At 40.2% G+C, this 13,447-nt stretch overlaps 1 long non-coding RNA gene across 1 annotated transcript in view; it reads left to right on the plus strand.

Moving 5' to 3' along the window:
* The window catches only part of LOC140737543 (uncharacterized), a 30,990-nt gene that overhangs the window by 8,063 nt on the left and 9,480 nt on the right, over positions 1 to 13,447 (plus strand). Inside the window, exon 2 of the long non-coding RNA XR_012101190.1 lies at positions 2,580 to 2,690. This is a non-coding gene — a long non-coding RNA (uncharacterized lncRNA). The remainder of the gene's footprint in view (positions 1 to 2,579; positions 2,691 to 13,447) is intronic.

Consider the following 13,447-nt stretch of genomic DNA (forward strand, 5'->3'; position numbering starts at 1 on the left):
CAAACAGTGGGAGTATAATTAGCTGTAGCATTGGAAAGCAAAAGGTTTGCTGTGGCTTTCTCTCCTGAGAGAGTTCAGCTAGTAATTGTTCACCTTACATTGAGCAGGTTGAACACTGATGCCCCTTCTGTCTTTTCAGTCAATGTTTTAGCTCAGAAACAAAAAATGTTCACGTAGCTGAGTGAAGTCATGTCAGTGCAATTATGATTCATTCCTTCCAGGAAAAGGGAGGGGAAATAACTGACTTAGAGGGTATGTCTACGGTTGCAATTATCTATAACGTAGTTACTTATGGCAGTACATTCATTATGTAATAAGAAATTGCATGACGTTGCCCATCACTGAAGTCTCAAATATTGACTAAATGTTTCATTGCAATCTGTGGACAGATGTTTGTTGTTTTGAGAAAATATTTAAGAAGTTAACATTGACAGGTCTAAAGTTCTGGGAGAGGATGGTCAAGGCTCTAGCCTGGTATTGTCTACCCATCCAATGGACATATTTCTTCCAATGCCTTGAATTCAGGAAGACTTGTCTACTTTTGATGGATGTACAGGCCATATAGGTTACCAATAAAACATTGACTCAGGACAGAGTTTGATGGGGTTGGGTCGGGTCTGGGCAGAGCTGGTCGGGGACAGCTAGCTGGGGAGGGTCTCATTCTGATGTATTATCATGTGGTGCTGGGTCTCAACTCAGTGAGGTGAAAGAATCTGGAGGGTTATGCCATCCCATCACTACCAGCTCAGGACTATGGGCATGGCTCCCCCACACAAATAATCATTAAGCATGCAACATAAAATGGTAAGTTGGGTTATTATTATCACATGTACAGTGGAAAACTTGTCTTCTATACTGTCCATCAGATCAATTTATTGAGTTAGTACCAAGGTAAAACAATAATGGGCTGCAGAATAAAGTCTTACAGTTACAGGTAGAGTGAAGTACAAAGAGACAAGAAGGGGCAAGGTCATAACAAGGTAGATCATGAAGCCAAGAGTCCATTTTATTTTACTAGGGAACTATTCAACAATCACAAAACATATATGAAGCTACATATACTGTATCTTAATGCATATATATATATATAGTTACAGATATAATATGCATAAACTTAATATGTCCTACCAAAAGAGTAAAAACTAAATTCCAATGGCAACCTCTGATTTCTGAATTCAATAAAGTACCCCAAGATCAGAGAGAGTCCAGTAACCTGAAATATTCACTCTGCTTTTTCCTTCATAGATACTGCCTGATCCGACAGTCATTTGCAATATTTTACTGTTTTTATCCAAATTCTTTCCCCATTCTGCTCAAATTCACCCTTACCCCCTGAAATTTCACTCTGCTCACTTGTGATGCTCCACATGCACACTAAAGGTAAGACCTTATGCACTTTTTGAGTTGTTGAAGCTCTGCCTGTACTTCTTTGCATCAGTCTTTACTGATACATTTTGTGCCAAGGACAGAATGCACCTGGAGCCCAGGGATGGCCAACCTATGGCACATGCGCCAAAAGTAGCGCATTGCACCCCAGTGATAATAATAAAAAAGAAAGTCTACTCATGCAATAAGTATTAACCAAAAACCAATTTGTAGAAAATCAAATCTATAACAAGAATTCAAGTAGCTTAGAGCTGGAAGTGGGTTTTACTGAGAATAAATCTAAAACTTAGCAATTATTTTTAGCGATTTTATTATTGCGTGCACATCTTTTGGCGAATGTTACTTCTTTCACATTAATCTGTTTTCAATTTTAAAAAAATGTTCAGTAAGTCAAACTAGGAAAGAAGGACTTTTGTTCTGCAGTTGTTCCATAACTGTTCAACACACGTTTGATACTTGTTTGATCCTGAGACGCCATGCATCTGCACCAGCGGTGCGTCGCAGGTTTTTGCCTGTCAGTTTACAATTGACACTCGTGCACGATGGAGTTGTGCTTTGTTCATCCTTTGTGAACATTTGCAGTTTTGTACTTTTCGAAAGTGAAGCCTTGTTTTTACATTCAGTTACTCATCACAGTGCAAAAGAAAAGCAGAAAGTGATAGTAAGCGTGAATTCAATGAACAGTGGGAAAATGAGTTCTTATTTATAACAGATCCGTCAGGAAAACCGTTGTGCATTGTTTGTGAAAACACCTTCTCACATAATAGAAGACATGATCTTAATAGACACTATAAAACACAACATCAGACTGAAATAGAAGGAAAACTGAAGCTAGTGCTTAGGTCTGAGTTACGGAAAGAATATGTGATTAAGAAAAAGGAAGAAATCAAAAGAAGACAAAATATATTTGTTAAAAGTCTCATTAAGGTAAGTAATGTTTATCTTGTTTGTATATCAAATCAATATAGCATGTAAAAATGCTAAATATGTCTATATTAACATATTTTTACAAGAATTGAATGGGGGTACAAGAGTTATATGGTGCATCTGAACTCGTGCATGAAAAAATTGACACACTGAATGTAAACGGATGGCCACCCCTGTGCTAGCCTGTTCCATTACACAATCACTTACATATGTGCTTTAACCTTCAATAAATTTTTTCATGAATTTTTACTGTTTCCATCTTACAGATTGGGCAAAGCAGAGTGAGTGAAAGAAGAAAGAAATTTTAGAAAACAAAGAAATCATGGGATGTGGTAGTTCTAGAGTTAAAATTAATTCAACAAAGAAGGCAGCAAAAGGTAAGACTGGAGTATTATTTACTCAGCTACTGATTAATATGGACAAACAGCAGCTTTATAACTTTTAGAAGACATCTATAAGACTAGAGCACAATTTACACTGTCAGCACTATTTTAGCCACATTGCTCTGCTGAATTAAGTTTGGCATTCCCTTTGCAGTATCATGTAATTGCAACCTCCAGCTGTCTTAGCACAGATTTCAACACTTTATGTGCTTCAAATCATTATTTTCATAACTCTATAACTTTCCACACAGAATTGCCAGAGACCTTACGACACCTTCCAAAATCAATTCCTTCAAGATTAAAATGTAGTCATTGTGGGTTTAAATTCCCATACATCTTGGTACTATTTTACTGAAAATCAGTGTTGTGGATTATCCCCTTCCTAGAGAGCACAAATTGGGAGAGAGCACAAGTAGGACCCATCTCTTCCTAAATAGTCTACAACAAACATAAAATTTTAATAGGACCATAATCTCTATACTTTCACAGGACATACATGTTTTACTGTAACACTCTCCACTGGCCTGTTTTAAATTCTTTTAATGAGCAAAATTTCCCCTTTTCCATCACTGTCTGTAAGGAGTTTGTACGTTCTCCCTGTGACTGTGTGGGTCTCCTCTGGGTGCTCCGGTTTCCCCCCACAGTCCCGAGATGTACCGGTCTGTGGGTTAATTGGTCATTGTAAATTGTCCCATGGTTAAGTTAGGGTTAAATGGACGTTTGCTGGGCTGCATGGCTCGAAGGGTTGGAAAGGCCTATTCCATGCTGTAGCTCAATAAATAATAATGGGCAAAACTTTCATTGATCTAAGCAATTTGTGTGCATATCCCGGAGTGTCAGATTGATCAAAAGAGTTTATCAGTGTCAAACACCCATGTGTCTTTGACTGTGGACCAGACTAAATGGAACTATTGTATCATCCGTGCTTCCATTCATTCCAAGCAGAATTTAAAGCTGAAACGTGTTCTAGCTTGGTTTACAATAGTCCCACTGTGTGTATTATAATAGCCCGATTTAGGCCCAACTGGAATAGTAAAACCAGATATGGTTCCAATCTGGAGATACAAGCACTAAGCGGAAATCGTTATGGAGTCGTTTCATCGCGGATTGGTCCGTGATGAACACAGCATCCTCTCTGCTAGTCCCAGTTGGCTGTGTTGGGCCCAGAACGTTCCAAGCCCTTCCATTCCACACACCTATCCAAATGTTAACATTCTACCCACATTGACCACTTCACCTAGCAGCTATTCCAGGTACTCTCTGTTCTCCATGTAAAGAAGTTACCTCTCAGATCTCTTTTAAATCTCCCTGCTCTTATGTTGTATCTGTGTCCTCTAGTTTTGGACTCCTGGGGAAAAAAACTGTGATCATCCAATCAACCCCACATGATTTTATAAGAACATAAGAAATAGGAGCAGGAGTAGGCCATCCGGCTGATTGAGCCTGCCCCACCATTCAATAAGATCATGGCTGATCTGTCCACAAACTCAGCTCCATCTACCTGCCTTTTCCCTGTAACCCTTAATTCCCCTACTATCTAAACATTTATCTAACTGTATCTTAAATATATTTAGTGAGGAGGCCTCAACTGCTTCCCTGGGCAGAGAATTACACAGATTCACCACTCTCTGGGAAAAACAGTTTCTCCTCATCTCCGTCCTAAATCTTCTCCCATGAATCTTAAGGCCATGTTCCCTAGTTCTAATCTCACCTACCAATGGAAACAACTTTCCTACTTCTGTCTCATCTATCCCTTTCAAAATTTTGTATGTTTCTATAAGATCCCCTCTCATTCTTCGAAATCCAGAGAGTATAGTCCCAGGTGACTCAATCTCTCCTCATAGGTTAACCCCGTCATCCCTGGAATCAACCTGATGAACCTCCTCTGCATTTCCTCCAAAGCCAGTATATCCTTCCTCAAGTATGGAGACCAGAACTGCACACAGTACTCCAGGTACAGCCTCACCAGTACCCTGTATAGTTGCAATATGACCTCCCTGCTCTTGAATTCAATCCCTATAGCAATGAAGGCCAACATTCCGTTTGCCTTCTTAATAACCCGTTGTAGCTGCAAGCCAAGTTTTTGCGATTCATGAACAAGCATTCCCACGTCCCTCAGCACAACAGCATGCTGCAATCTTTCACCATTTAAATAGTAACCTGCTCTTCTATTATTCCTTCCAAAGTGGATGATCTCGCATTTACCAACGTTATATTTCATCTGTCAGACCTTGGCCCACTCACTTAACCTATCTATATCCCTCTGCAGACTCTCCACATCCTCTGTACAATTTGCTTTTCCACTCAGTTTACTGTCATCAGCACATTTTACTACGCTACACTCAGTCCCCTCTTCCAAATCATCAATGTAAATGGTAAACAGCTGCGGGCCCAGCAGCGACCCCTGCGGCACCCCACTCACCACTGACTGCCAAACCGGAGAAACACCCATTTATACCAACTCTCTGCCTTTTATTGGTTAACCAATCCACTATCCATGCCAATACACTCCCTCCGACTCCATAAATCCGTATCTTATTTATAAATCTCTTGTGCGGCACCTTATGGAATGCCTTCTGGAAATCCAAGTATACGACATCCACCTGTTCCCCTCTATCCACTGTATTCACTATGTCCTCAAAGAACTCCAGTAAGTTTGTCAAACAGGACCTGCCCTTTCTGAATCCATGTTGCATCTGTCTAATGGAACCACTCCTTTCTAAATGTTTTGCTATTTCTTCCTTAATGACAGCTTCAAGCATTTTCCCAACTACAGATGTAAAGCTAATTGGCCCATAGTTGCCCATCTTTTACCTACATCCTTTTTAAAAAACTGGCGTGACATTTGCTGTCTTCTAACCTGCCGGGACCTGCCCAGAGTCTAGAGAGTTTTGATAAATGATTACCAATGCATCTACTGTAACCTCCGCCAATTTATTCAGCACCCTGGGATGCATCCCATCAGGACCAGGAGACATATCTACCTTCAGACCCCCTAGTTTGCTCATCACTATCTCTTTAGTGACAATGATTTTATCGAGGTCCTCACCTCCCATTTCATCCATAACGTCCTTCTTTGGTATATTAGACATGTCCTCCACCGTGAAGATCGACACAAAATAGTCGTACAATGCCTTAGCCATTTCCTTATCACCCAATATCAACCTCCCCTTCTCATCTTCCAAGGGACCAACATTGACTTTAGCCACCCTCTTCCACTTGATATATTTATAAAAACTTTTGCTATCTGTTTTTATATTTTGTGCTAATTTACTTTCATATTCTATCTTCCCTTTCCTTATTTCTTGTTTAGTTGCTCTCTGTTGCTTTTTAAAGTTTCCCAATCCTCCAGTCTCCCACTACTCTTTGCGACTTTGTACACACGAGCTTTTAATTTGATACTATCTTTTATTTCCTTAGTTATCCAAGGCTGGTTCTCCCCACACTCACTGTCCTTGCTTTTGACTAGAATATACTTTTGTTGAGCACTGTGAAAAATCTCTTTGAAAGTATTCTGCTGTTCCTTAGCTGTCCTACTAGATAACCCCTGCTCCCATTCCACATTATCCAATTCCTCCCTCATCCTGTTGTAGTCTCTCTTGTTCAAGCATAATACACTAGTTTTAGATCTACGTAATTATTTCATCGTCCATCTGTATGTGAAATTCAATCATACTATGATCACTCTTTCCAAGAGGACCCCTGACTACAAGATCATTAATCTTACTTGTCTCATTGCACAGGACCAGATCTAAGATAGTGTTTTCCCTTGTAAGTTCACTAACATGCTGCTCGAGAAAGCCATCACGGATGCATTCTATGAAGTCCTCCTCAAGACTTCCTTGATGAACCTGATTCACCCAATCTATGTGGAAGTTAAAATTCCCCATGAAAACTGCTGTTCTGTTCTTACAAGCCTCAGTTATTTCTTGGTTAATCGCTTCTGCCACTGCAATATTTTTATTAGGTGGCCTATAGACAACACCAGTCAGTGATTTTTTTCTCTTTACTGTTCTCAATTTCTACCCAGATGGACTCAACGTTCTGCTCCGTAGATCTTATATCATCTCTCACAATCGCCCTGATCTTATCCCTAATCAAGAGCACCACTCCACCTCCTCTGCCTTCCTGCCTATCTTTCCGTATTACCTGATATCCTTGGATATTTAATTCCCAGTCATCTCCACCTTGCAACCAGGTTTCTGTAATGGCCACTAAATGATATGTCTTGGTACTGATCTGTGCCACAAGTTCACTAACCTTGTTTCTAATACTACAGGCATTTAGATAACGTGCCCTTATACTCATTGTCCTTTTAGAATCTAGTGACCTACGCGATTTTTGCTTTTTACGTCTATGCACTCTACTCTTACTTTTTTCTTCACTAACTCCAGCTTTGGTCTCTGCATCACTTCCCTCTTCTTTTCTGTGTGGGTTCCCATCCCCCTGCCATATTAGTTTAAAGCCTCCCCAACAGCACCAGCAAACAATCTCTCTAGGACATTGATCCCAGCCCTGCCCAGATGTAGACGTAAACTTCTCTGAGGTCATCCCTCATTTTCCTGCACTCCAGGGAATAAAGATCCAGTATGGTCAACCTCTCTGTATAATGCAGGGCTTCCAGTCAAGGCAGCATAGTTGTAAGTCTCCTCTGCACTCTCTCCAGCTTGACAAAGTCTTTCCCATAACAGAGTGAACAAAACTGTATACAATACCTCAAGTGCAGCCTCACAACAGCATATAGCTGCAACATAATGTCCCTGCTCCTAAACTTTATGCCCTGACTGATGGAGGCCAGTGTGCTAAACCTGTCCTTCACCATCCTGACTACTTGCCTGACCACCTTCAGTGAACAGTACACTTCCACCTCTAGTTCCTCTGTCCCACAGCACTCGTCAGAGCCCTGCCTTGTACAAGTCCTACCCGGTTTGACTATGGACTGTAATGTAATATGAAAAGGTGAAACGTGAAGCACTGGAACTAAGTTATTACCATAGTTAGTGGAAATATTGGTACCAATGACATAGGTAGGAAAAGAGAAGAGGTCCTGAAACCAGACTACAGGGAGTATGAAAGGAAGTTGAGAAGCAGGACGGCAAAGGTAGTAATCTTGGGATTACTGCCTGTGCCACATGACTGTGAGTGTAGGAATAGAATGAGGTGGAGGATAAATCCGTGGCTGAGGGATTGGAGCGGGGGCAGGGAAAAGGGTGAATACAGGTATGAAGGTGCTGTATCTGAATGTGCGCAGCATAAGGAATAAGGTAGATGAACTTGAAACACAGTTGCAGATTGGCTGCTATGATGTTGTAAGCATCACGAAAACATGGCTGGACGATTATAGCTGAGAGCTTAATATCCAAGGGTACGCATTTTATCCAAAGGACAGGCAGGAAGGTAAAGAGGAAGGTGTTGCTCTGTTGGTAAAAATGGAATTAAATTATTAGAGAGAGCTGACATAGTGTTAGAAGGTGTTGAATCATTGTGGATAGACCTAAGGAACGGCAAGGGTAAAAAAGATCTATATCTCTGTTGACCATTTTTTAAATAATCTGAATATTCCTTCGCTTTCATCTGATTTTAAAGCCAAACTTAATGCGCCTATATCACCAGAAGAAATATCTTTTGCAATTTCTGCATTGTCTTCAGGGAAATCTTCTGGACCTGATGGGTTCCCCGTAGAATTTTATAAATCATTCTCTTCACTTCTCTCTCCTCAGTTACTCTCAGTATTATCTGACTCGTTTAGGTGTGGCCAATTGCCACCCTCCTTTAATGAGGCATCTATTATTCTTTTATTAAAAAAGGGTAAAGACCCAACAGAGTGTTCCTCGTATAGGCCGATTTCTTTGCTTAATGTTGATGTTAAAATCTTGGCCAAAGTCTTGGCTTATAGATTAGAAACTGTTATTCCCTCTATTATTTCCGATGATCAAACTGGTTTTATTAAAAACCGTCTCCCTTTTTTTAACATGCGACGCCTATTTAACATTTTATATTCACCTCCAACTGGGATTCCTGAATGTGTTATTTCCCTCGATGCGGAGAAAGCATTTGATTGTATAGAGTGGAACTACCTTTTTGCAGTTTTAGAAAAATTTGATTTCGGTCAAAGTTTTATCTCTTGGATCAAATTGCTGTATTTGTGTCCTACTGCCTCCGTTTTAACTAATTTTCAGAAATCCCAGTTATTTAACCTCAAACGTGGCACCCGTCAGGGATGCCCTTTAAGTCCCTTTCTCTTTGATTTGGCTATAGAACCCTTGGCAATAGCATTTCGGAATTGTCCTGAACTGACTGGGATTTGGAGGGGGGGGGGGGGGGTTGAGCATAAAGTTTCTCTTTATGCCGATGACTTATTACTTTTTCTTTCAAATCCGCCTACATCCTTACCTCCAATGTTTTCACTTCTTGACCAGTTTAGCCAGCTCTCTGGCTATAAACTTAATTTACATAAGAGCGAACTTTTCCCAATTAATAAAGAAGCACAAGAATTAACATTTTGTGATCTCCCTTTTAAAGTAGTTCATAATCAATTTACTTATCTTGGGATTACAGTCACAAGGAAGTTTAAAGATCTCTTTCGTGAAAATTTTGCCAATCTTTCATATACTATTAAACAGAGTCTGTTACAATGGTCACCTCTTTCTATGTCTTTGGTAGGTCGTATTAATGTTGTTAAAATGTATGTTCTCCCTAAACTTTTATATTTATTTCAATCAATCCCAATTTTTATTCCTAAATCTTTTTTTGATTCCTTAGACTCTATTATTTTGTCATATCTGTGGAAGAATAAGTGCTCTAGAATTAATAAAGGTTACCTCCAAAAATCTAAAAAAGAGGGTGGCATGGCTTTACCTAACTTTCGTTTATATTATTGGGCAGCCAATATACGTTGTGCTACGTTGGTCTTTTTTTCATGGCCAACCCGAGTGCCCTAATTGGGTGGCAATGGAGTTGAGCTCCACTAAAGAATTATCTATCTCTGCACTTCTTGGCTCTGTACTCCCTAGTAGTTTGTCCAGATTAATTGTTAATCCTCTTGTTGACACACTTTGCGTATATGGGCTCAGTTTAGGAAATTTTATGGTTTCCATGGTTTTTCCTTTTCTAGCCCTATCTTACACAATCACCTTTTTTTACCTACTACATATGACTCAGCATTCCATGATTGGTATAGGAAGGGCATTAGACATTTTGAAGATCTTTTTATTGATAATCGCTTCGCTTCTTTTCAACAGCTCTCTGCTAAGTTCAATCTGCCCAGTGCTCATTTTTTTTTAGATATCTCCAAATTAGACACTTTATTACTCCTTTAATTCCTAACTTCCCTGAAATGCCTGAGAAAAATGTTATGGACTTATTTCTTTCTATTAATCCACTAGGTAAAGGTTTAATGTCATTTATTCGTGATAAATTAGCAGCCTTACGACGTGCCCCTGTGGATAAAATTAAAATGGCATGGGAGCATGATTTAAATACCTCCTTATCTGATGAGACTTGGGACTCGATTCTCAAATCGGTTAATTCAACCTCTCTTTGTGCTCGCCATTGCCTTTTACAGTTTAAGATTGTTCATAGAGCCCATATGTCTAAATCTAAACTATCTCGATTTTGCCCTAACATCAGTCCGCTTTGTGATAAATGCAAAAGGGGCGAGGCCTCTCTCATTCATATGTACTGGTTTTGTCCTAGCTTGGAGAAATTTTGGAAAGATGTCTTCATAACGTTATCGCATATTCTGAATCACCACCTAGAACCTAACCCTTTAATTGCTTTGTTCAGTTTCTGGGGTGAGACAGATTTACGTCTGAGCTCGACTAAGCGTCGAATATTATCTTTTGCCTCTAGACATTAAATCCTCCTTAGATGGAGAGATGTTGCCCCGCCCACGCATGCTCAATGGCTTAACGATATTATGGCCTGCTTAGACCTTGAAAAAATTCGTTATTCAGTTCTTAATTCGGATCTAAAGTTCCATAAGGTCTGGGGACCTTTTATTGAGTACTTTCATAACCTTCCTCTTGACTAGGGTTTTTTTTCGGTCCCTTGCTTTCAGCTCCTTTTTTTTTTGTTGGTAGTAGGCATTAATATCTTCTGTTGCTAAGTGTAGTTACAGTTTTGGGGGTTTGATTGTCCTGATTTATATTCTCTGTAGTGTGTTGTGGTTGGTCTGGAGTTTTTTTTGTTGCGGGGCTTGGGGAGGATACTAATTTTACATGTCTTCATTTTGGGTGCTTTCTCAATTATCTTTCTTTGTATCATATTATTATTGTATGTTTATTTTTGCACTGTATTAATGTTCATTTTGATCTGGGGTTTTTTTTTAATCTGTAGCTATGTAGAAAATGTATAAAACTAATAAAAAAAATCTGGATGGGAGTTAACTGCAGACCCCCAAACAATAGTCAGGAAGTGGTCTACAAATTACAAAGGGAGCTAGAAAATCCATGCCAAAAGAGCAATGACACAACAGCCATGGAAGATTTCCATATGCAGGCAGATTAGAAAATTAGTTTGGTGCTAGATCCCAGGAGGGGGGACTTACAGAATGCCTACGCAATGGCTTTTTAGAGCAGTTCATGGTTAAGCCCAGTCGTGGGTCAACTATTCTGGATCGGGTGTTGTGCAATGAAACAAAATTGATTAGAGAGCTTGAAGTAAACGAACCCTGAGGGGAAAGTGATCAAAATATGATTAAATTCATCCTGAAAGATGAGAAAGAGAAGCTAAAGTCTGATGTATTGGTGTTACAGTGGAGTATAGAGAATTAAGGAGGCATGAGGGAGGAGTTGGCCAGAATTGATTAGAACAGAACTCAGCAGGGATAATGGCAGAGCGGCAATGGCTGGAATTTCCGGAAGCAATTCAAAAGGCACAGGAGATATACATCCCAAAGAGGAAGAAATATTCTAAAGTAAAAATAGCACAAACATGTCTAACAAGAGCAGTCAAAGCCAACATAAAAGCCAAAGAGAGAGCATTCAATAGAACAAACAGTAGTGGGTAGTTAGAGGATTGGGTTCTTTATAGAACCAACAGAAGGCAACTGAAAAAAAGACATTAAGAAGTTAAAGATGGAATAGGAAAGTTAGCTTGACTATAATATTAAAGAGGATACCAAAAGTTTTTTCAGATCTATCAAGAGTAGAGACCGAGTAATTTCAGTAGCAGGTGGTTCAGGATCTCAGCTGTCTCAGGACCTGAATAGAACACAGAACAGCATAGGAATAGGCCCTTCGGCCCACAACATTGGTGCCAGCATGATGCCACATCAAACTCATCCCACCTGCCTCTGGTGGTAATTATTCCCCTCGTTCCCTGAATGTTGATATGCCTGTCTAAATCTCTAACATCTGTTTGCATCACCACCTCTGGCAGCATACTGGAGGCACGCACCACTCTGTGTAAAAGAAAATGCACTGTACATCTTTCCTCTATTTCAGCCCAAATCAATAACCTCTATTATCTGATATATCTACACCATCTTCACCTCTCGACTTTTTTTCACCAACATACAGTATCCTTTCAACACTTTTAGACTTCATATAAAATAATCCAAATTTGTCTACCCACTCTTAAAGTTTATGCCCTCTAATCTAGGATGTGAGTGATATTTCTCTTCTGCTCCCACTGAAGCCTTCACATCTTTCCTGTAATGGGGGACGGAATTGCACCAATACTCCAGGTACAGCCAAACTAAAGTTTTATACAGCTGAGACATAAAGATTCACATTCAGGGAGCTATGGACATGGACATCTCGATGCCTCTAGACCTGAATGATGTAAGTGTCTGACCTCCCCCACACATTTGATCTCCTGCATTACAACCACTCACACTTCTCTGGACTAAACTCTATCTGATGCTTCCCCATCCACATCTACAACTGATCTATATCCCTTTGACACACCTCTTCACTCTCCACAACTCAGTGTCTCATTTCAGCATCATTAACCATCATTAACTCTTGGCAGTGTGGAGGTCAGAGGGATCTTGGGGTCCGAGTCCATAGGATGTTCAAAGCACCTACGTAGGTTGACTCTGTGATTAAGAAGGCATACGGTGCATTGGCCTTCATCAATCGTGGGGTTGAGTTTAAGAGCCGAGAGGAATTATTGCAACTATATAGGACCCTAGTCAGACCCCACTTGGAGTACTGTGCTCAGTTCTGGTCACCTCACTACAGGAAGGATGTGGAAAACAGAGAAAGGGTACAGAGGAGATTTAGAAGGATTTTGGCTGGATTGGGGAGCATGCCTTCTGAGAATAGGTTGAATGAACTCGGCCTCTTCTCCTTGGAGCGACGGAGGGTGAAAGGTAACCTGATAGAGGTGTACAAGATAATGAGAGGCATTGATTGTGTGAATAGTCAGAGGCTTTTCCCCAGGGCTGAAATGGCTCACTCAAGAGGGCATAGTTTTAAGGTGCTTGGAAGTAGGTACAGAGGAGATGTCAGGGATAGGTTTTTTCTTACACAGAGAGTGGTGAGTGCGTGGAATGGGCTGCCAGCAATGGTGGTGGAGGAGGAAACGATAGGGTCTTTTAAGAGACTCCTAGATGGATACATAGAGCTCAGAAAAATAGAGGGCTATGGGCAACCCTAGGTAATTTCTAAGGTAAGGACATGTTCGGCACAGCTTTGTGGGCCGAAGGGCCTGTATTGTGCTGTAGGTTTTCTATGTTTCTATTTCAGCAACATAAACCTTATCTCTCCCTTTCAAATTAAATTTACAACATCTCTTGTCAAGTT

This window comes from Hemitrygon akajei, chromosome 13 (genome assembly GCF_048418815.1).
Source record: "Hemitrygon akajei chromosome 13, sHemAka1.3, whole genome shotgun sequence".
In the NCBI taxonomy this organism is placed as follows: domain Eukaryota; kingdom Metazoa; phylum Chordata; class Chondrichthyes; order Myliobatiformes; family Dasyatidae; genus Hemitrygon; species Hemitrygon akajei.